This window comes from Struthio camelus, chromosome 21 (assembly GCF_040807025.1).
Source record: "Struthio camelus isolate bStrCam1 chromosome 21, bStrCam1.hap1, whole genome shotgun sequence".
Classification (NCBI taxonomy): Eukaryota; Metazoa; Chordata; class Aves; order Struthioniformes; family Struthionidae; genus Struthio; species Struthio camelus.
In genome coordinates, this window is record NC_090962.1 from 11347771 (window position 1) to 11370906 (window position 23136).

Consider the following 23136-nt stretch of genomic DNA (forward strand, 5'->3'; position numbering starts at 1 on the left):
ACCCAGCCACGGGGAGCTGAGCCCACCAGCCGGGGCACGCCGAGGATCACTGGGCCGCCCGTCATCTCCTGGACCACCCTGGGCTGCCGGGCACCAACATCTGCCCGGCAGAGACAGGGCCCACCGCGGGGACACATCCCTCCCACGACTCCCCTCCACCTCCACTGCGGGACGGAGACAGCGCCCGGGAACAGCTCCCACCACCCTGCCACAGCTCTGTTTAGGCTACAGGTTAGGTTATAGGATAGATTTTTTTAGGAGTAGGAGTATTATAGCATTTAGCATTAGTGTTACTCTAGGAGCATTAGGGTTCTTAGTGTAGGGTTGGTTAGCCTATTTTTAGTGTGTAGTTGTTGACAGTTAGTTACAGTTAGGTAGAGGATTCTTAGCTCACAGTGAATATTCTATGTGTAGGGCACAGTTTATTATCATTATTATCATTAGGTATAGTTATTACTTCTGTTCTTTGTAGTATAGGGTAGCATTAGGCTAGGTAGCTTCGCGTTGGTTACAGTAGTCTTAGTGTGTAGTTAGTCACAGTTCCAGTAGTCTTAGGGCAGTTACAGGAGTCTTAGTTCACAGTTAGTTCGGTCCTCCTCAGGGTAGAGGTAGTGTCTTTGGAGCCACAGCGAGAGAGGAACGCACAAGAAGGGAGGGACTAACCTGGGCCAGACCTTCACCGAGGCCGCGCTCCCAAAAGGTCCTGCAGCACCAAGGCGGCAGCACTGCCACCAAGCACCATCATGCGCACACATGCACGGGGTCCCAGGGCAACTGGGCTCAGTCAGCTCGGCTACGAGGCAAGGCAAGAGTGTGTCTGTGCACAGCTGCTTGTCGGACTGGGCCCCCACAATCAGACTCTTTCCCACTACGGAAAAGCAGCAGGACTATGGCATCTCTTGCACGACACGACATGACATGAGGAACTTTCACCAAACACGTGTCTTAAAGCAAGTGTCTCCAGGTGCAGGAGAACGCCCCATGCAAAGTGACTGCGGCCACGAGCGTGTGGGGCATCTCTGCCTTCCTAAGAAACCTTGGCAGGAGCCAGGACAAAGCACTAACAACAGCAACTTGACTTCATGTCTCTCCTCAACGCTTGCATCTCATGAACCGCTCTGGAGATCCGCATCGTGCAGGAATATGGCGACACAACATTGCTGCAGGCAGACAATTTCAGCAGATGCAATCCCCAGGGCCCCCACGTGCTGCTCTTGCAAATTCAGTCTGATGTCAGCAGCCCAGAGACCATAGACTTTTCCCCCTTCTCTGCCAGAGCATCCCCTCACCGGTGGTCGATGTTGCATCTCCTGCAGTTGTACAGCAATTGCGGAGTCTTCTGCAGTGCACACTCAGGTTTTCCTCTTTTATTCAAGACCTGGGGCAACAGTTTGGCAGTGGATGAGTTGGCAGGTGTCACAGCCTGCAGGCAAGAGGGGGCCTCCTGGAGAGCACAGCCCCCATGCCAGCAGCATGCGCTGGTGCCTACCTCCAGTCAGCAACCCCCTGGGGTGTCCCCGGCCTGAGGCACCTCACTGCAGAGCCGTGGGGGAACATAGTGATGCAAAAGGGGATGACACCGCAGAAACTCTCACCACTTCCGGGGAACAGTGGGAAATTAGGGATCAAAAAGTAGAAAAGGGAGTTGCAGGTGTTGGATAAAAAGACAACAGAGCTGGGGAGGGATTTAAGCTGCTGCTTTTAGGGGGGAACAACAGGGAGAACTATGAAAAGTTCATGCCACCCTGTACAGTGTCGACCCTGCTCTGCACAGCTGGACTGCCCCCTGGACACCAGCCAGTTAGAAGGGGATGCCTGCACCACGATTCCTCCCTGACTGACCGGGCATCGAGGGATCGTAAGGCAGCAACTTAGTTTTGAGCCAAGAGTGAAGAACAATATTTTAGTGCTTGGCCGTAGCAAATTAGGCTGAAAGACTGCCATGTACGAGCAAGCAATGAACGCTTAAAATGGGGCAGCCGTGCTGCACCGGGAGTCCTTGCTCTTTTACCATTCTCCTTAAGTTAGTGGACATCTGAAACAATCCCAGGCACGGCCTCACCTTCGCACAACACAACGCTTATGGTGTTGGAAGTGGGATGTTCCAACCTTAAGGGGTTGATACCGCTGGACTCGCAGTGTAGCAGCCGCAGCCCAATTAGACAGGGGCGCGTCTTCCTGGTACCATTTTGGGAGAAGGTGGCCCAGAGGTGCAGCTGCCCCTGCCATTTGGGAGAACACAAGGGCACCCACGACCAACACCGAAGCCTCTCTATTTCTACCTCAACCCTTCAGATATGGTCTGAGACAACCAGAGGAGGAGGAAACTCCACATTAGTGCTGCTTAACCCTTGGCAGCGAGAATTACACTATGCTGCACCGACCACGGCCCTGTGGGGAAAAGCTAGCGCTAATTTGGGAAAGCATAGCCAATCCTACTCGTGAGGCTGTGCAAGCCCTTACCGCTGAACTATCAGCAATACAGCAAATGGCATTGTAAAATCAGGGGCACTCAGCTTCCTCCTAGCTGCCACAGGCACCTTTTGTACCCTCACTGGGGAAGACCGTTGTACCTTTATACCCCAAAATGACAATCAAGTGCTCCATGAGATTCAGAAAACACTTGGCGCTGTCAACACACTACATCACAGCGACCATTAGTCCCTGCGGACGTGGTTTTCTGGAAAGCTTGGGACACGGAGCTTCTCTTATTTCACAATGTATAATGTGTGTGGTCATCATTTTACTGTGTGCGGAGGGAACAGTTGTGTGCTCGTATGCTGATCTTGTTATGCAGTAAACAAGCTGTAAGACTGTAAGACTGCCATGTAGGAGCAAGCACTAAACACTTATAAGGGGGCAGCCGTGCTGCACCGGGAGTCCTTGCTCTTTACAGGTCCCTCAAGTTAGCGAACATCTGACAGCATGCTGGGCACGAGGCCATCCCTGGTGCAACGCCACATGGCCGTGCCCACCTCCCCGGTGCCGATAATGCGAGGGAGGGCAGGAGCCAGCATGGCCGGCCCCCACGCACCCTGCGCATCCTCCCGTGTGTGCTGCTGCTCCCTGCCTGAAAGCACCACTCGGGCTCCCCTGGGGGCTCACAGACAGCCCCTGCCCCCTGCCACAGCCCAGGCTTCGGGGCCCAGTCCCCTTCCAGAGAGTCACACAAGCCCCCCCCAGCAGAGCTGGGCCCAGCAGCAGCTGCGCCCAGGCCGGAGCCTTTCCCAGCAGAGGCTGCCCTGGCGGACAACTGCTCCCGGCCGGCCCAGCCCCGCCGCCCCCCACCATCACCACGTGGGGGAGCTGGGGAGCTCTTCCAGGAAGCCAATCCCTTGTGGGCCCCAGGGAACAAGACTGGAGTCAAGAAACCTGACTTTTGCATCACCAGCAGTACACTGGCCACAAGGCTGCCCACAAGTTTCTGGTCACGGTTACCTCACCCTGCTCTACAGGAAGGCTCCCAAAAAACCCCCAGGAAAGCCATGCCCAACCCCACAGGTGCATGTAACAGTGGTCAATTCCATGCCAACAGTGAGTGCATGTACCACAGAGAGGGGGCCAGGAGTTACCCTCAGGGCACCTCTAGGTCAGGGCCTGCAGCGCATCCCCCTTCTGGGGTTTGAGCTGGCTGAGGTAAAGAGTTGAGCTGCCTGAGTCTGAGGCCAGCTCCTTTGCTGATAAGAGCTGTTGTGAAGAAAGCTACAAGCGAGGGACTGCCCCTCCTTGCCCTTGGGAATGGCTCTGAAGCTGAGGCTGTACTGCTGGCCCCGACCTGCGCTCTGCTGCAGTTGTGCAACACCTCTGTCTGTGCCACGTCTTCTGCCTCTGCGAGCCTGACCTGGAGCAGCACCTGCTCGCTGGGCTTCCAGGTGTGCCCTTGGCCCTGACTCGTCACTACACGCTTGCTGGCTGAGCCCTGCACTCTGTCTGACCTGACCACCCTCTCGGGCCCTGATCTGCACCCAGCCGTACCACTCTGCATCCTGGCTCCTGTGCAGAGCAGCCGGCTCCTCATGCTGCCAGACAAGAAGACCACCCCCTGCTCCCAGAGAGGTTGTCTACACTGGCCGGGGGAACCACACAGGCATGGCACGCACAGGCCCTGGTCTTTCACAACTGCTACGTCAGGCCATAGCAATAAATGCGAGGGAAGGACCAAAGAGGGCAAAAGCACACCTGCCACAAGTCTCTGCACTCCAATGCACACAGCCTGGAAACAAGCTGGAGGAACTCAGGCTCTGCCTGTGGTCACGCAGCAGCAGCATCCTTGGCGAACGTGGGCTGGCGTGAGACCGCTCACCCAGCTGCAGTGCTGCAACAGATGGCTACAAACTCGGCAGCAAAGACAGCCAGGGAGGGCCTGCCTTTCCTCCTCTGGAACACTCCTGCTGCTCCTGAAAAGCTGCTCCTGACAACAACTGGTGTTTTAACAGCTCCAAGGGTTTCCTGCAGAACAGGCAGCATCCGACAGGGGAGGTTCCCGAAGAGGCTGAGCAGTCATGAAGGGAAGGAAAGTCTTGTGCTGCCCAGAACCATTCCCAAGAAGCTGGTGGGAAGGGGAAGTCAGAAGAAAGAGTGGTGGGAAAAGGCCCTGCAGGAAGGAGAGCCACCTCCCGGGTGGCCTGGGCGTGCAGCCAGCAGGTCGAGGGCAGTGGGGCTGCCCCTCTGCTGGGCACTGAGGAGACCGTGCCAGCAGGGCTTGGTCCCAGCAGGGGCTCCCCAGCGCTCCAGCACACGCAGGGACACCCGGGAGCGACTCTGGCAGAGGGGGCCCAGGCCGCAAAGGGGCTGGAGCACACAGCCCCCGCGGGGAGGCCAAGACCACCTCCCTGGCGCAAGAGCAGCTCTTCCCACAAGTAAGCTCGAGGGCCCACGCAAAGGAGGCCAAGGAGAGCAGCCTGCAGCCCCATGGTCCCCTGCCCACGGGGGCACCCTCCAGCCCCCCACCATCCCCCTGCGGGGCACAGCCAGGTAGGGCCCCCACAACTGGGGATCGGGTCAGGTGTGCCGTCACCACGGCCTCCCCGTGTCAACAGTGACCTCAGCACCACTGTTCCAGAGCTGTCAAGAGGCCGGTGGTGGGACACGACCCGGGATCGCGCTCTCCACTCCTGCCTGCCATGAGCCAGCCAGAGCGACTGTGGGCCAGGAGGAAGGCGGCACTGCGCATCAAGAGGAAGGTGGGTGCCACCGTCTGGGACCGCCGCGCCGCCCTCCTCCAGAGTGCCCCAGCCGCCTCGGAGCCCGTGGAGGAGGAGGAGGAGCCCATGGAGGTGGACCCCGCAGAGGGGCAGCTCGCCCTGTGCCTCGTGGACCTGCCCCAGGGGCCAAAGAGGAGGAGGAGGTGCTAGCCCGGCAGGAGGCCCCCCGCTGACCACCAGCTGCGGCACAGCCCCCAGCATCACCAGGCTGCTGCCAGCACCCAGCCACGGGGAGCTGAGACCACCAGCCGGGGCACGCTGAGGATCACCGGGCCACCCGTCGCCTCCTGGACCGCCCTGGACTGCTGCGCACCAACATCTGCCCAGCAGAGACAGGGCCCACCGCGGGGACACATCCCTCCCACGACTCCCCTCCACCTCTACTGCGGGACAGAGACAGCGCCCAGGAACATCTCCCACCACCCTGCCACAGCTCTGTTTAGGCTACAGGTTAGGTTATAGGATAGATTTTTTTAGGAGTAGGAGTATTATAGCATTTAGCATTAGGGTTACTCTAGGAGCATTAAGGTTCTTAGTAGTAAGATTTCTTAGTGTAGGGTTGGTTAGCCTATTTTTAGTGTGTAGTTGTTGGCAGTTAGTTACAGTTAGGTAGAGGATTCTTAGTTCACAGAGAATATTCTATGTGTAGGGCACAGTTCTTCTCATTACTATCATTAGGTAGAGTTATTACTTCTGTTCTTTGTAGTATTACAGTTATTAGTTATAGGCATTATTCTTAGTTATAGTTTTAGTTATTCTTCTTCCTCCTTGTATGGTAGTTCACGGTATAGGGTAGCATTAGGCTAGGTAGCTTCGCGTTGGTTACAGTAGTCTTAGTGTGTAGTTAGTCACAGTTCCAGTAGTCTTAGGGCAGTTACAGGAGCCTTAGTTCACAGTTAGTTCGGTCCTCCTCAGGGTAGAGGTAGTGTCTTTGGAGCCACAGCGAGAGAGGAACGCACAAGAAGGGAGGGACTAACCTGGGCCAGACCTTCACCAAGGCCGCGCTCCCAAAAGGTCCTGCAGCACCGAGGCGGCAGCACTGCCACCAAGCACCATCATGCGCACACATGCACGGGGTCCCAGGGCAACTGGGCTCAGTCAGCTGGGCTACGAGGCAAGGCAAGAGTGTGTCTGTGCACAGCTGCTTGTCGGACTGGGCCCCCACAATCAGACTCTTTCCCACTACGGAAAAGCAGCAGGGCTCTGGCATCTCTTGCACGACACGACATGACATGAGGGACTTTCACCAAACACGTGTCTTAAAGCCAGTGTCTCCAGGTGCAGGAGAACGCCCCATGCAAAGTGACTGCGGCCACGAGCGTGTGGGGCATCTCTGCCTTCCTAAGAAACCTTGGCAGGAGCCAGGACAAAGCACTAACAGCAGCAACTTGACTTCGTGTCTCTCCTCAACGCTTGCATCTCATGAACCGCTCTGGAGATCCGCATCGTGCAGGAATATGGCGACACAACATTGCTGCAGGCAGACAATTTCAGCAGATGCAATCCCCAGGGCCCCCACGTGCTGCTCTTGCAAATTCAGTCTGATGTCAGCAGCCCAGAGACTATAGACTTTTCCCCCTTCTCTGCCAGAGCATCCCCTCACCGGTGGTCGATGTTGCATTTCCTGCAGTTGTACAGCAATTGCGGAGTCTTCTGCAGTGCACACTCAGGTTTTCCTCTTTTATTCAAGACCTGGGGCAACAGTTTGGCAGTGGATGAGTTGGCAGGTGTCACAGCCTGCAGGCAAGAGGGGGCCTCCTGGAGAGCACAGCCCCCATGCCAGCAGCATGCGCTGGTGCCTCCCGCCAGTCGGCAACCCCCTGGCATGTCCCTGGCCTGAGGCACCTCACTGCAGAGCCGTGGGGGAACATAGTGATGCAAAATGGGATGACACCGCAGAAACTCTCACCACTTCTGGGGAACAGTGGGGAAATTAGGGATCCAAAAGTAGAAAAGGGAGTTGCAGGTGTTGGATAAAAAGACAACAGAGCTGGGGAGGGATTTAAGCTGCTGCTTTTAGGGGGGAACAATGGGGAGAACTATGAAAAGTTCATGCCACCCTGTACAGTGTCGACCCTGCTCTGCACAGCTGGACTGCCCCCTGGACACCAGCCAGTTAGAAGGGGATGCCTGCACCACGATTCCTCCCTGACTGACCGGGCATCGAGGGATCGTAAGGCAGCAACTTAGTTTTGAGCCAAGAGTGAAGAACAATATTTTAGTGCTTGGCCGTAGCAAATTAGGCTGAAAGACTGCCATGTACGAGCAAGCAATGAACACTTAAAATGGGGCAGCCGTGCTGCACCGGGAGTCCTTGCTCTTTTACCATTCTCCTTAAGTTAGTGGACATCTGAAACAATCCCAGGCACGGCCTCACCTTCGCACAACACAACGCTTATGGTGTTGGAAGTGGGATGTTCCAACCTTAAGGGGTTGATACCGCTGGACTCGCAGTGTAGCAGCCGCAGCCCGATTAGACAGGGGCGCGTCTTCCTGGTACCATTTTGGGAGAAGGTGGCCCCTAGGTGCAGCTGCCCCTGCCATTTGGGAGAAAACAAGGGCACCCACGACCAACACCGAAGCCTCTCTATTTCTACCTCAACCCTTCAGATATGGTCTGAGACAACCAGAGGAGGAGGAAACTCCATATTAGTGCTGCTTAACCCTTGGCAGCGAGAATTACACTATGCTGCACCGACCACGGCCCTGTGGGGAAAAGCTAGTGCTAATTTGGGAAAGCATAGCCAATCCTACTCGTGAGGCTGTGCAAGCCCTTACCGCTGAACTATCAGCAATACAGCAAATGGCATTGTAAAATCAGGGGCACTCAGCTTCCTCCTAGCTGCCACAGGCACCTTTTGTACCCTCACTGGGGAAGACCGTTGTACCTTTATACCCCAAAATGACAATCCAGTGCTCCATGAGATTCAGAAAACACTTGGCGCTGTCAACACACTACATCACAGCGACCATTAGTCCCTGCGGACGTGGTTTTCTGGAAAGCTTGGGACACGGAGCTTCTCTTATTTCACAATGTATAATGTGTGTTGTCATCATTTTACTGTGTGCGGAGGGAACAGTTGTGTGCTCGTATGCTGATCTTGTTATGCAGTAAACAAGCTGTAAGACTGTAAGACTGCCATGTAGGAGCAAGCACTAAACACTTATAAGGGGGCAGCCGTGCTGCACCGGGAGTCCTTGCTCTTTACAGGTCCCTCAAGTTAGCGAACATCTGACAGCATGCTGGGCACGAGGCCATCCCTGGTGCAACGCCACATGGCCGTGCCCACCTCCCCGGTGCCGATAATGCGAGGGAGGGCAGGAGCCAGCATGGCCGGCCCCCGCGCACCCTGCGCATCCTCCCGTGTGTGCTGCTGCTCCCTGCCTGAAAGCACCACTCGGGCTCCCCTGGGGGCTCTCCGACAGCCCCTGCCCCCTGCCACAGCCCAGGCTTCGGGGCCCAGTCCCCTCCAGAGAGCCTCACAGGCCCCCCAGCAGAGCGGCCCAGCAGCAGCCGCTCCCAGGCAGGAGCCTTTCCCAGCAGAGGCTGCCCTGGCGGACAACTGCTCCCGGCCGGCCCAGCCCCGCCGCCCCCCACGCCCTCCCCACCCTCGGGCCCAGCGCCCAGGGAGCAGTCGCTGCCTCCCCGGCACACGAGCACGCCACAGGCTGCGGCATCGCTCGCGGCTCCCCGCGCGGCCGCCGGGAACGGCGCTTTCGGCCGCCGCGGCTTCTCCCGAGCCCCGAGAGCGGAGGCGCCGCCGGCCGGGGCCAGGGCCGAGCCAGCGGCAGCCGTGGCCGCCCAGGCCCCGCCCCCACGGCCTGGACGGGACGCCTCCCCCCCACAGACCCCGCCCCCTTCCGCCGCGCGCTCCCCATTGGCTCCCGCGGCTCGTGGGCTCCCGGGGCGGGACACGCCCCAGGGGGAGGGCGGCACTGCGCCTGCGCCTGCCCCGCGGGAGAGGGGGAGAGGGGGGGTGGGCGGGGGGAGCGGGGCTCTGGGCAGGCGGGGCTCTGGGCAGGCGTGCTGGCGCGGAGGAGGGGCACTGAGGGCCGGGGCGGGGCCGGCTCTGCGCAGGCGCTGTGGCGGCACGGCCAGGCGGGGCCGGAGCGTGCGGCCCGCGGCTGCCCCGGCGCCGGCGCCGGCGCCGGCCAGGCGGCGTGTGCAGCCCGGTCAGGCCGCGCGCGGCGGGAGCCGATGGGGGAGCGCGGTGGGGCTGGGGGGAAGGGCCGTGGGGCGGGAGGCGTCACTTCCGGCGCAGGCGGGCGGGGGAGCAGGTGTGGCAATGGCTGCCGCCCGGCTGGGCCTGGCTGGGCCCGGTTCCCCCCCGCCGTCCCTCGGCCCCCTCCGCCGACGCCGAATTGCGTGGCGGCTGCCGAGCCGTCCCGCCGCCTGCCCCCGCCCCGCTGCCTGGCGGCGCCCCCGGCGCGGGGCGGGGGCGCTGCTGCCGGGGCTGCCGCGCAGCCTCGCCCCGGTGTCGCGGCTCGGGCACTGCGTGGTGCCCGCTGGTGGCCCTGGGCCCTCTGGGTCGCTGGGAGGAGTTTTGGAAGTAAACCCTGGGCTGTGGCGGGGGGCAGGGGCTGTCTGTGAGGCGCCCGGTGAGCCCGAGTGGTGCTTTCAGGCAGTGGTGCAGAAGTGCAGCGCTCAGTTGTTTGGATGGCTGTGCTGTGTGAGGAGTGCCCTGCTTCTTGTGCAGCTTGAAGTTGTGGGCCTGAAGAAGCTGTCCTGTCGGGGAAAGGGGAGAGGAGAGGGCTGTGAAAAGGGCAGGGCCGGAGCTTGGGGACGTAGGTGTAGAAGGAGAGTGTTTTCTTAAGGGCCCAGTGAGTGTGGGATAGCCAGAGAGTGTGTTGCAGGTGTGCCCTGTGAAAAGGGGTCTCTTTGGTGACAATGCAGATACTCCTTGGTGGAGGAGAAGGGATGTCTCGACAGGCAGCTTCAATGTCTGTGTAGTTTTAAGGAGGTGTCAACGCAGGGCAGCCCGAGCAGCCTGTAATACCTGTGTGTCTGGTGAGCTGGTGCGTAGAGCTCTGTGGGCACTGCCTCTTTGCCTGTCCTACCATGGAAGGAGCACCTGGGTAAGCTTGTGCTGATGCCCAGTGTTGCCGTAGCTGTGGGGGACCTGAGCGTCTTGTGTGCGTCCTCACGAGCGCACAGAGACACGCGTGCGGTGGCCAAGGTTAGCCTGCGTACAAGAGAGGTCACGTGAGGCAGCTTGCTAGCTCCGTTGAGCAAGGAGTGGGGGTTGTCGGTCACGTGGCTTGGAAAGGGCTAAGGAAAGAAGGGTCTAGTGAAGCCTGGCGACTAATGCTGCAGAGTGAGGGAAACGGGTGTTGTTTGTACTTTGTTAGGCCAGCTTCAGCCAAGAAGGAGCTGCTGTGATGGTGAGAGGCGCTGCGGTTTCTTTGCCTTCCTTAAGGAGCCTGGGATGCCGGGAGGCCTGTTGCAGTGAGTCAGCTGCTCAGCACGGAGTTCTGATTGCCTGACTCCAGTGTGGTCACGTGCAGTTCCCCCTGTGTTGTCCAACTCCAGGTCAGCCGTGAGGAGCTCCACCCGCTAAGGAAGGTCGCCTGGGTCGAGGCTAAGGTATAACTTGCTGCAGCGCAGTGGTGTTCTCGTGCAGTGTGTATTGAAAAATACCCCTTGCCCAAGTATGTGAGGTCTCTTTTCCAAGTTGTGTGCTGACCCTTTTATGTGCCCCCAAGTCTCCAAAGCATCTGAGTGTGGGTTCTGTTTTTTCAGCCTTGAAGGGTTTGGTATTTCTGAAGGCAGGAGTCAGTCATGCTTTCTGCAGTGGCTCTGTGAGCACCTTCCTGCTGGCTGTTGCAAGGGCCTTTGTTGCCGCTTACTGAAGCCAGTGTCACCTTTTTGTTTCCAGGTTTGTGCATAAAGATGAGCAATCGGAAGAAGAATTCGCTGAGAAGGCCTGCCTAAAAGGTACTGTGGCAATGTGCTGATCCAGTGTAGAGATGCCAGAAGTGTGTTGCCCTCATAGGAACGTATCTTGCCAAAGCCCCCGGCCTGGCAGAAAGATGCCCCAGCCGCTCGGCTGCAGTGTGGGGTGAGGACGAGGACCTTCTCCCCATCTGCCCCACGGAGGCTGGGAGGCTCCTCGTGCCCCCCAGGCAGGTGTGGGGCAGCAGCGAGTGTCCCCCTCCCCAATGCCTGCGTCCCTCTCCCAAGTCCCAGGTGGCTCTCTCGCGGCCTGTGCCTCTCTCGCGGCCTGTGCCTCTGTCCAAAACCCCTGGCTCCCTCTCCCTAATGCGCTTGTGCCCTTCCCCAGGCCTGGCAGGTGCTCCACAGAGTCCAGGTTCCTGTTCCCAGCTTTGGGACCCTGTACCCAACAGCTGGGTCCCTTTCCCCAGCCCCAGGTCACTGCTCGCTGATGGGCCATGTGTCCCTAGCGCTTGGTGGAAGGCTCATAGACTGGCATAAGGAGAAGCTGGAGCAGGTTTGCAGCCATACGTGGGGTATGTGGGCTCAGCCGGGCCTGGTGGGGAGGGGGCCAGGCTTGGGCAGAGCATCCCCATGCCTGCTCCTGGCTCGGAGAGCTCTGGCAGACTGTCCTGGAGGGAATTTTGGGGGTATCTGGGGCATCGCTGAGCAGGGACCAGTCGCCTTGTGCCCTGCTCCCCCTTGTCCATTTCTGGAGAAGCTTCCTGGGGTCTCTGCCGATATGGGGCTCGCTTGCCACTCTCTTTCCTCCCCTTTCAGTCCTCCAGAGCTTGGAGAATGACAGCAGCCTCCGGTGCGCTACCAGGGGATGCAGACAATCTTCATCCTCCAAGCGCCCAGGAAAGTGCCCCCATTGGGCTTCTCCTGCTGAGGCCTGTGTGCCCGCCTGCCGAGAGCCTGGCAGCAATGGCACGCAGCTGTGGGCCCTGGGTCACCCTGAGCATCTGCAAATTGGGTGTCTCCAACTCTCCGATCCACCCGCTGTGCAGAGGAGATGAAGTGAAGCAGGTGGCTCGGGGGCCACGTCCGGCTGGGCTTGCCCAAGGATGGAGACAGTGCAACCTGCCTGGGAAAGTTGTTCCCATGCCTGCCTACGCCCCTAGTCCTTTTTTTCCTCCCGTTTACCTGGAAGGCTGGGGCAGATAGGGCTGGCAAGGTGAGTGTATTGCGGGGAGCATGGGTGCCCGAGTTGGGCCCCGGAGAGGAGCTGCCTGCAGTGCCTGTGTGCTCTGTGGGGCCTGGCAGCGAATGCGAAGGCAAAGCTAGTGGCTGTTGCCCTCACAGTGACATTGCAGGCATTCCAAGGCCCACTGTTTGCCTGACTTCCTGTCTTCCTTTTGGTGGGCTCCAAGGCTCTCTGTGTCCTTCCTGGTGCATCCCAGCTGCCCCCATGTGCTTTTCTATGTGCTCAGGCTACTCGGGGTGCCTTTTGGTGCTCCCCAGTAGCCTGAGGACAGCATGTGCCCCCTCAGTGCGCTCGGTGCTGTGTGGGAGCTCTGTGGGGCCGCATTCAGGGCATAGGGATGGCATGGCCAGTCCCCAGCACCCCAGTGAGCAGTAGCACACACAGAAGGATGGGCAGGGTGTGCGTGAGCCGGCCATGCTGACTCCTGCCCTCCCTCGCATTATCGGCACCCGGGAGGTGGGGAGGTGGGCACGGCCATGTGGCATTGCACCAGGGATGGCCTCGTGCCCAGGATTCTGTCAGATGTTTGCTAACTTAAGGGGGCCTGTAAAGAGCAAGGACTCCCGGTGCAGCACGGCTGCCCCCTTATAAGTGTTTATTGCTTGCTCCTACCTGGCAATCTTACAGGCTGCTTTGCTTTGGCCAAGCACTAAACTGTTATCCTTCACTCACCTTGGGCTCAAAACTAAGTTGCTGTCTTGGGGCTCCCGATGCCTCGATGCCTTGTCAGTCACGGAGGAATGGCAGTGTGGGCATCCCCTTCTCACCGACTGGTGTCCAGGGGGCAGTCCGGAGCAGGGTCATCACCATATGGGGTGGCATTAACCTTTCATAAGTCTCCCTGTTGTTCCCCCCGAAAGCAGCAGCTTAAACCCCTCCCCAGCTGTGTTTTATCCAACAACTTCCACTCCCTACAACTCCCTTCTCTACTTCTTTATCTCTAATTTCCCCACTGTTTTCCCAGAAGTGGTGAGCGTTTCTGCAGTGCCATGCCGTTTCGCATCACTATGTTCCCCCACGGCTCTGCAGTGAGGTGCCTCAGGCCGGGGACACGCCAGGGGGTTGCCAACTGGAGGTAGGCACCAGCGCATGCTGCTGGCATGGGGGCTGTGCTCTCCAGGAGGCCCCGTCTTGCCTGCAGGCTGTGACATTGTCCACCCTTTGACACTGTTGGAAACCTTTGTGATTTGAAATATGTAGAGCTCAGTTTTGCCCAAACCATTTTTCCAGGATTCATGTGCAGGATACATTGGGATGGGAGAGGTGTGTGATGCAGCCTCAGCGTGTCTGAGTTGTGACAGTTGTTGTGTACTGCAGGACAAGATTAGCATATGAGCACACACCTGTTCCCTCCACACAGAGTGAAATGATGACAACAAACATTATATGTTGTGAAGTAAGCTGCATGTCCCAAGCTTTCCAGAAAACCATGTCCACAGGGACTAATGTGCTTTATATTGTTACAAAGGTCCCCAGGCATTCACCGCTAAGTCTGAATCAGACTCTTATACGATGGTTTATTTCAGCTCGAGCTGGGTGCCTCCAAAGAGGGACCGAGAACAAAGAAATGTGGGGGTGATTATACTCCTTACAGTCTTATTTCCCCGCCTGCCAGTGACAGTCTCTTCCAGGCTTCTTTCCTGAGTGGGTGGTCTCTATCCTTTTGATTGGTTCGTGTCTACATCCCAGGACAGTTGCTGCTGTTCCTGCTTCACAGCGCCTTATCTTATCCGGAGGTTAACCGAGACCTCTGTCCATTGTGTGCTGTGTCTTTGAGGGCTGATTTGAGCTGGTTCTGCAGTTGTTCTGTCAGCAGTATGCCACAGGTTTGGTTAAAGTTCAAGCTTAGGCCTGCAGGCTTCACTGCTCCAAGCACTGATGCTAAGTTGAATCAAGGTTATGCCAATGGAAATGACAGTGGTTTTCTTACAAACCCCCCATTTGTTTTTCTGGCTGTTCGTCTTCGTAATCTATCCATTTTCCAAGGCGAGCAGCCCGCCTCCGAAATTTGATATACAATGCCAAGGTGAGTGCAAAGCACACGATGCCTAGACAGAGCAGAATCACTACAGGATGCAGCAAACGATTATGGAAGGCAGAAGCGGTGGGAGACCACCCAAACAAAGTTTCCCACCATTGACGCGCCGCGTCTTTTTTGACTCTTTCAAGTCTCATTTGAATTTGTTGTTCTGTCATGCTCTACGGTCATCAGTGTGCTTTTCCCTGTTTCTTTGACCTTGTGGAGCATTGTCCGCATTGGTCATGGTGTAGTACTTCCTTCACTAGATGGAGATTCGTTCCAGTAGGTACTGGTGATCTCACAATTCATGACCCAATGAATAATTTTCCTGGAGTAACTGAGGAGTTGTTACTGGGCTTGGATAATTGCAGCCACGTGCCTTTAGCATTGTGAAGTTACACACGCGCAAATTTAAACTCTTATTGTGATCTAACATTACCCCATGCTTGTTGAATAGTGAGGGCAAAAGCAGTTATCACTTTTTGCTCCTTACTGAATGTAAACTTAGGCATTTGCCCCCAAGCTTGATATTTCCGTTCCGATACGGCACTCTTTTCCCATATTAATGTTTGGATTTCTGCTGGAAGCATACCATTCTCCCCTTCCCTTATTCCTGAGGCAGCTATTGTTTGTAGCCAAAGTTGGGCTTGAATGCAGCTAAGGGCAAGTGATGTGTTTCCTTGAAGTACCCCTAACGTGTCTATTGTTAATCGGTGGTCTTGCTCATTAATCTCCTCCCTCCGAGGTAACAGGTCTGGTATCAGCCATTGTACTTTCCCTGCTGCGGTCAACGATGATGGCAACGGCTGTTGCAGCTTAAACAAATCTGTTGTGGGTGCGCCCAATTTATTCATCAGCACTTCTGCGTCGATACCATTTAATACACCTAGGCCAGTCCCCATCAGGCCCGTGATGTGTCGTTTTCTTAGGTTTTGTTCCCTGCTGTTTAACCATGTCTCCCATGCAACGTATACGTTTTGCAAGAAAGGCGCGCGTTGGGGCTTGAGCCCTGTGATGTTTACTTGCAAGCTGAGTTCTACTTGTTTGAAGGACCAAGTTGGATTAAGCAGCACGGTTTGTTGACCTCCTTTCTTCATCACGTACGGTCCTATTAGATATGTCCAAAGTTTTAGTTTAGGGGTGGGAGGTTGAGTAGTGGGAGTAATGCTACTAGTGATCGTAGGAGTAGTTAAGTCATGTTTTACCTGACACACAATGCGACCGTCCATAGAAATGTCCTCGAGACTCGCACGAGCGTTCACAGGAACCTCTATACCTCTATACAACATTGTTCAGCATGACAGGTCATACTACAACAACGGCCCATTTCTTCTTCTCTTTCCAAAGTAACCGTTTTATCAGCAAAACAGCAAAAGATGTGCTTCTCTCTGTGACCCCTTGTCGAGGCTACCATAGTTACCCATGCAGTAGGTGTGGCATTCTTGGTAGCAGCCTGTTGCCGTACCTAAGGATCTGTGGTGAGAGCCTCCCAGCGAATTGCTCTCCATCCTTCCATCGCTTCCAAACAACATCCTCTAATGAAGAAGACTCTTCCGATAAGCATTCTGGTGGATTGTGTGTTTTAGCATGCGAATGAAGAGCCCAGGATTGCCGCTCAGCAATTTTAACTGCAGAATAGGAAGACACAAGTACAGTGTACGCTCCTTCCCACTTTGGTTCCCATGTATGCTTTCGGATGTACCTTTTTATCAGTACCAAATCTCCTGGTACATAGGTATGGACTTGTAAGTCTAGAGATACAGGCTGTGCCAGAGCAGCTCATTTCTGTAAATGGTTAATCGCGTTCTGAAGGTACATTACATTCCTCGTTACACGGTCATCCCCATCCACCAGTTCTTCTGATACAGGTAAATAAGTCCCTGGGACAGCCAAACGTCTACCAAATAGTATTTCTGCTGGGGTAAGACCAACGCTTTTCCGAGGTGTGTTTCTAATGTCCCATAGCACTAAACTTAAAACCTGTGGCCATTTTGGGTTAGGTTAGTTTCTGCACACACCTTTGCTCATTTTGTTTTTGCTGTCCTATTCATTGTGACATTGATCACAGCTGGATACTATTTACTTGGAAACTGCATATCTCTCTGGAGCTGCCCAGGAGTCTTTTTATTTGTGCCGCAACACCTTCAATTCCGCCTTGTCCTTTTTCATGGAGCCATGGTGCCACAGGTAGCAGATCTTTCCTAGGCAATAGAGGCTTACCTCCGATTGTCCAAATTCCAGTTTTGCCTCGTCCCCCTCCAAGCTGTTCCCACCTCTCCTTTTCTTCCTTGGTACATTCTTTGTCATGTATGTGGGATAGCTGGGACACGTCTGGTCCATCCATCGCAGTGGGGCATAACAAAACATCCCATTGCAAGGCAGCTGCTCGGGCAGCTGAATCAGCAGAATTGTTCCCTTTTTCTACGGTGGGCCTACCTTGGCGATGTGCAGGGCAATGAGGAATAGCACTGTGTTTAGGATCTTGAATAGCATCCAGCAGTTTGCGGACTTGTGGGCCCTTTGCGATGTTCTTTCCGCCGGAGGTTAAGAACCCTCGCTCTTTCCATAGTGCCCCTACTGCATGACAAACTCCAAAAGCATACTTTAGTATGTTAGCATACTTTAGTACCCTAGTGCATTCACGGTAATGTTTTTCTCCGTCGCTGGGCAAGGGAAGCAGGGTAGCTGGATTCAATGTATTACAATGTTGTATAGTCACATTGTCCATCATTAAGAGAAGTAGTTCATATTTATGTGCTCGCTGTGGAGCTGGAACGTGAGACACAAAATTCTTCAATAACATTTTCGCTTTGTGTGGGACGTGTGCTGTCAGAGGGTGTCCCAGAAGCATGGTTGGACATGTCTCAACAATGATTGCTGCAGCAGCCACCGCACGGATACGTCCAGGAGTCCCCAAAAGGATGGCATCCACTTGTACTAACTAATATGTGGCTGGTTTGGGTTGGGGACGTAGCATTTGAATCAACACTCCCCTGGCAACCCCTTGTTCCTGAATGTACAGCTGGGAAGGTTTTTTATAATCAGGGAGCCCTAGAGCCAGCGCTTTCCTTAATGCCTCCTTAATTTTTTTCAATGCCAAATCTCTCTGAGGTGTCCACTTTACAGGTTCTCAGGTGCACCCCTCTGAGTGTGCACTGCAGAAAGATTCCAGGATTGCTGTAGAGATGCAGGAAATGGAAAATCGACCACTGGTGAGGGGACACTGCGAGCGGTTCAGGAGATGCAAGCGTTGAGGGGAGACACGAAGTCAAGTTGCTGTTGTTAGTGCTTTGTCCAGGCTCCTGCCAAGGTTTCTTAGGAAGGCAGAGATGCCCCACACGCTCGTGGCCGCAGTCACTTTGCATGGGGCGTTCTCCTGCACCTAAATGCTGGCATTAAGACACGTGTTTGGTGAAAGTTCCTCATGTCATGTCGTGTCGTGCAAGAGATGCCAGAGTCCTGCTGCTTTTCCGTAGTGGGAAAGAGTCTGATTGTGGGGGCCCAGTCCGACAAGCAGCTGTGCACAGACACACTCTTGCCTTGCCTCGTAGCCCAGCTGACTGAGCCCAGTTGCCCTGGGACCCCGTGCATGTGTGCGCATGATGGTGCTTGGTGGCAATGCTGCCGCCTCGGTGCTGCAGGACCTTTTGGGAGCGTGGCCTTTGTGAAGGTCTGGCCCAGGTTAGTCCCTCCCTTCTTGTGCGTTCCTCTCTCGCTGTGGCTCCAAAGACACTACCTCTACCCTGAGGAGGACCGAACTAACTGTGAACTAAGGCTCCTGTAACTGCCCTAAGACTACTGGAACTGTGACTAACTACACACTAAGACTACTGTAACCAACGCGAAGCTACCTAGCCTAATGCTACCCTATACCGTGAACTACCCTACAGGAAGGAAGAAGAACTAAGAATAACAACAAGAAGGAAGAACTCAGAAGAATAACTAAGAATGATACCTATAACTAATAACTGTAATGCTACTAGGAACAGAAGTAATAACTCTACCTAATGATAATAATGAGAAGAACTGTGCCCTACACATAGAATATTCTCTGTGAACTAAGAATCCTCTACCTAACTGTAACTAACTGTCAACAACTACACACTAAAAATAGGCTAACCAACCCTACACTAAGAAATCTTACTAGAGTAACACGAATGCTAAATGCTATAATACTCCTACTCCTAAAAAAATCTATCCTATAACCTAACCTGTAGCCTAAACAGAGCTGTGGCAGGGTGGTGGGAGCTGTTCCCGGGCGCTGTCTCCGTCCCGCAGTGGAGGTGGAGGGGAGTCGTGGGAGGGATGTGTCCCCACGGTGGGCCCTGTCTCTGCCGGGCAGATGTTGATGCCCGGCAGTCCAGGGTGGTCCAGGAGGCGACGGGCGGCCCGGTGATCCTCGGCCTGCCCCGGCTGGTGGGCTCAGCTCCCCGTGGCTGGGTGCTGGCAGCAGCCTGGTGTTGCTGGGGGGGCTGTGCCGCAGCTGGTGGTCAGCGGGGGGCCTCCTGCCGGGCTAGCACCTCCTCCTCCTCTTTGGTCCCTGCGGCAGGTCCACGAGGCACAGGGCGAGCTGCCCCTCTGCAGGGTCCACCTCCATGGGCTCCTCCTCCTCCTCCACGGGCTCCGAGGCGGCTGGGGCACTCTGGAGGAGGGCGGCGCGGCGGTCCCAGACGGTGGCACCCACCTTCCTCTTGATGTGCAGCGCCGCCTTCCTCCTGGCCCACAGTCGCTCCGGCTGGCTCATGGCAGGCAGGAGTGGAGAGCACGATCCCGGGTCGTGTCCCACCACCAGCCTCTTGACAGCTCTGGAACAGTGGCGCTGAGGTCACTGTTGACACGGGGAGGCCGTGGTGACGGCACACCTGACCCGCTCCCCAGTTGCGGGGGCCCTACCTGGCTGTGCCCCACAGGGGGATGGTGGGGGCTGGAGGGTGCCCCCGTGGGCAGGGGACCATGGGGCTGCAGGCTGCTCTCCTTGGCCTCCTTTGCGTGGGCCCTCGAGCTTACTTGTGGGAAGAGCTGCTCTTGCGCCAGGGAGGTGGTCTTGGCCTCCCCGCGGGGGCTGTGTGCTCCAGCCCCTTCGCGGCCTGGGCCCCCTCTGCCAGAGTCGCTCCCAGCTGTCCCTGCCTGTGCTGGAGCGCTGGGGAGCCCCTGCTGGGACCAAGCCCTGCTGGCACAGTCTCCTCAGTGCCCAGCAGAGGGGCAGCCCCACTGCCCTCGACCTGCTGGCTGCACGCCCAGGCCACCCGGGAGGTGGCTCTCCTTCCTGCAGGGCGTTTTCCCACCACTCTTTCTTCTGACTTCCCCTTCCCACCAGCTTCTTGGGAATGGTTCCGGGCAGCACAAGACTTTCCTTCCCTTCATGACTGCTCAGCCTCTTCGGGAACCTCCCCTGTCGGATGCTGCCTGTTCTGCAGGAAACCCTTGGAGCTGTTAAAACACCAGTTGTTGTCAGGAGCAGCTTTTCAGGAGCAGCAGGAGTGTTCCGGAGGAGGAAAGGCAGGCCCTCCCTGGCTGTCTTTGCTGCCGAGTTTGTAGCCATCTGGTGCAGCACTGCAGCTGGGTGAGCGGTCTCACGCCAGCCCACGTTCGCCAAGGATGCTGCTGCTGCGTGACCACAGGCAGAGCCTGAGTTCCTCCAGCTTGTTTCCAGGCTGTGTGCATTGGAGTGCAGAGACTTGTGGCAGGTGTGCTTTTGCCCTCTTTGGTCCTTCCCTCGCATTTATTGCTATGGCCTGACGTAGCAGTTGTGAAAGACCAGGGCCTGTGCGTGCCATGCCTGTGTGGTTCCCCCGGCCAGTGTAGACAACCTCTCTGGGAGCAGGGGGTGGTCTTCTTGTCTGGCAGCATGAGGAGCCGGCTGCTCTGCACAGGAGCCAGGATGCAGAGTGGTACGGCTGGGTGCAGATCAGGGCCCCGAGAGGGTGGTCAGGTCAGACACAGTGCAGGGCTCAGCCAGCAAGCGTGTAGTGACGAGGCAGGGCCAAGGGCACACCAGGAAGCCCAGCGAGCAGGTGCTGCTCCAGGTCAGGCTCGCAGAGGCAGAAGACGTGGCACAGACAGAGGTGTTGCACAACTGCAGCAGAGCGCAGGTCGGGGCCAGCAGTACAGCCTCAGCTTCAGAGCCATTCCCAAGGGCAAGGAGGGGTAGTCCCTCGCTTGTAGCTTTCTTCACAACAGCTCTTATCAGCAAAGGAGCTGGCCTCAGACTCAGGCAGCTCAACTCTTTACCTCAGCCAGCTCAAACCCCAGAAGGGGGATGCGCTGCAGGCCCTGACCTAGAGGTGACCTGAGGGTAACTCCTGGCCCCCTCTCTGTGGTACATGCACTCACTGTTGGCATGGAATTGACCACTGTTACATGCACCTGTGGGGTTGGGCATGGCTTTCCTGGGGGTTTTTTGGGAGCCTTCCTGTAGAGCAGGGTGAGGTAACCGTGACCAGAAACTTGTGGGCAGCCTTGTGGCCAGTGTACTGCTGGTGATGCAAAAGTCAGGTTTCTTGACTCCAGTCTTGTTCCCTGGGGCCCACAAGGGATTGGCTTCCTGGAAGAGCTCCCCAGCTCCCCCACGTGGTGATGGTGGGGGGCGGCGGGGCTGGGCCGGCCGGGAGCAGTTGTCCGCCAGGGCAGCCTCTGCTGGGAAAGGCTCCGGCCTGGGAGCAGCTGCTGCTGGGCCCAGCTCTGCTGGGGGGGGCTTGTGTGACTCTCTGGAAGGGGATTGGGCACCGAATCCTGGGCTGTGGCAGGGGGCAGGGGCTGTCTGTGAGCCCTCAGGTGAGCCTGAGTGGTGCTTTCAGGCAGTGTTGCAGCAGGGCAGGTGCAGAAAGGCCTGGAGCCATGAGAACCCCATTGGCTAGTCAGAGTCAGGGCAGCAGGTGCAGCGTGCAAGGAAGAGAGCAGCTGCTTTCTGTGCCGCTTCTGCGCAGTGCTGTTCTCCCCTCTTGGGAAGAGGGAGGGCTCTGGGCCTGGCTGGGGAAACTGATGGGGAAGGGAGATGGGTGTTAGCTGCTGTTGTGCTGTGCTGCAGTAGCGCAGCATTCAGTCGTTTGGAGGAACATGTGACTCACAGAATCACAGAATGGTTTAGGTTGGAAGGGAAATCATCTAGTCCAACCTCCCTGCTCAAGCAGGTTCCTCTGGAGCATATTGCCCAGGATCACATCCAGACGGGTTTTGAATATTTCCAGGGAAGGAGACTCCACTACCTCTCTGGGCAACCTGTTCCAGTGCTGTGTCACCCTCACAGTGAAGAAGTATTTTCTCAGCTTTAGATGGAACTTCCTGTGGTTCAGTTTCTGCCCATTGCCTCTTGTCCTGTTGCTGGGCACCACGGAGAAGAGACTGGCCTCATCCTCTCGACACTCCCCCTTCAGTCTTTCTTCATAGGAGAGATGCTCCAGTCCCCTCATCATCTTTGTAGCCCTCCACTGGACTCTCTCCAGTAGCACCATGTCTCTCTTGTACTGGGGAGCCCAGAACTGGACACAGTACTCCAGGTGAGGCCTCCCCAGGGCTGAGGAGAGGGGCAGGATCCCCTAGGGGACACCGCTAGCTACAGGCCTCCAACTTGACTGCGCCATTCACCACAACCCTCTGAGCTTTGCCATGCAGCCAGTTCTCGATCCACCTCACCGTCCACTCATCCAACCCACGCTTCCTGAGCTTACCTATGAGGATGTTGTGGGAGACAGCGTCAAAAGCTTTGCTGAAGTCCAGCTGGACAACATCCACTGCTCTGCCCTCATCTACCCAGCCAGTCATTCCATCAGAGAAGGCTATCAGGTTGGTCAAGCATGATTTCCCTTTGGGGAATCCATGCTGACTACTCCTGATCACCTTCTTGTCCTCCGCATGCTTAGTGATGACCTCCAGGAGGAGCTGTTCCATCACCTTTCCTGGGATGGAGGGGAGGCTGACAGGCCTGGAGTTTCCTGGCTCCTCCTTCTTGCCCTTTTGGAAGACTGGCGGGACATTGGCTTTCTTCCAGTCCTCAGGCACCTCTCCTGATCTCCAGGACCTTTCAAAGATGATGGAGAGTGGCCTAGCGATAACATCCACCAGCTCCCTCAGCACTCATGGGTGCATCCCAGCGGGGCCCATGGATGTCAAGTGGATGTCAAGTTTGGACAAAAGATCTCTAACCCGATCCTCCTCGACCAAGGGAGAGTCTTCCTTTCTCCAGCCTTCCTCTCTTGTCCCCAGGGTCTGGAATTCCTGAGGGCTGGCCTTAGCAGTGAAGACTGAAGCAAAGGCAGCATTCAGTAACTCTGCCTTCTCTGTAGCCTTCGTTAAAAGGGCACCCACCCCATTCAGCAGCGGGCCCACGTTTTCCCTAGTCTTCCTTTTGCTTTGGATGTATTTGAAGAAGGCCTTCTTGTTGTCCCTTGCCAGATTTAATTCCAAAGGGGCCTTAGCCTTCCTTGTTGCATCCCTGCAGACTCTGACAATGTCCCTATATTCCTCCCAAGTGGCCTGTCCCCTTTTCCACATTCTGTAGACTTCCTTCTTCTGCTGGAGTTTGGCCAGGAGTTCCTAGCTCATCCATGCAGTCTCCTGCTCGCTTTGCTCGACTTCTTACTCAGAGGGATGCATGTGTCCTGAGCCTGGAGGAGGTGATGCTTGAATAGTGGACTTCTTGTTGTCCAGCTTGAAGTCATGGGCCTTAACAAGCTGTCCTCTCTGGGAAAGGGGAGAAAAGAGGGCTGTGAAAAGAACAGGGCCTGGGTTTACGTGTGTATTCAGCAGGCATTCACCAAAGGGAAATGATGCTTAA

General features: G+C 56.4%; 2 protein-coding genes across 5 annotated transcripts in view; one reads left to right on the plus strand and one right to left on the minus strand.

Moving 5' to 3' along the window:
- The window catches only part of LOC138061813 (coiled-coil domain-containing protein 81-like), a 95777-nt gene that overhangs the window by 35982 nt on the left and 36659 nt on the right, over positions 1-23136 (minus strand). The gene's annotated exons all lie outside the window — the stretch shown is intronic.
- Positions 9302-23136, plus strand: part of LOC138061814 (coiled-coil domain-containing protein 81-like) — a 28162-nt gene continuing 14327 nt past the window's right edge. The window contains exons 1-3 of the mRNA XM_068915837.1: positions 9302-9377; positions 10554-10788; positions 11081-11139. The gene's annotated coding sequence lies outside the window, so the exon portion shown is untranslated. The remainder of the gene's footprint in view (positions 9378-10553; positions 10789-11080; positions 11140-23136) is intronic.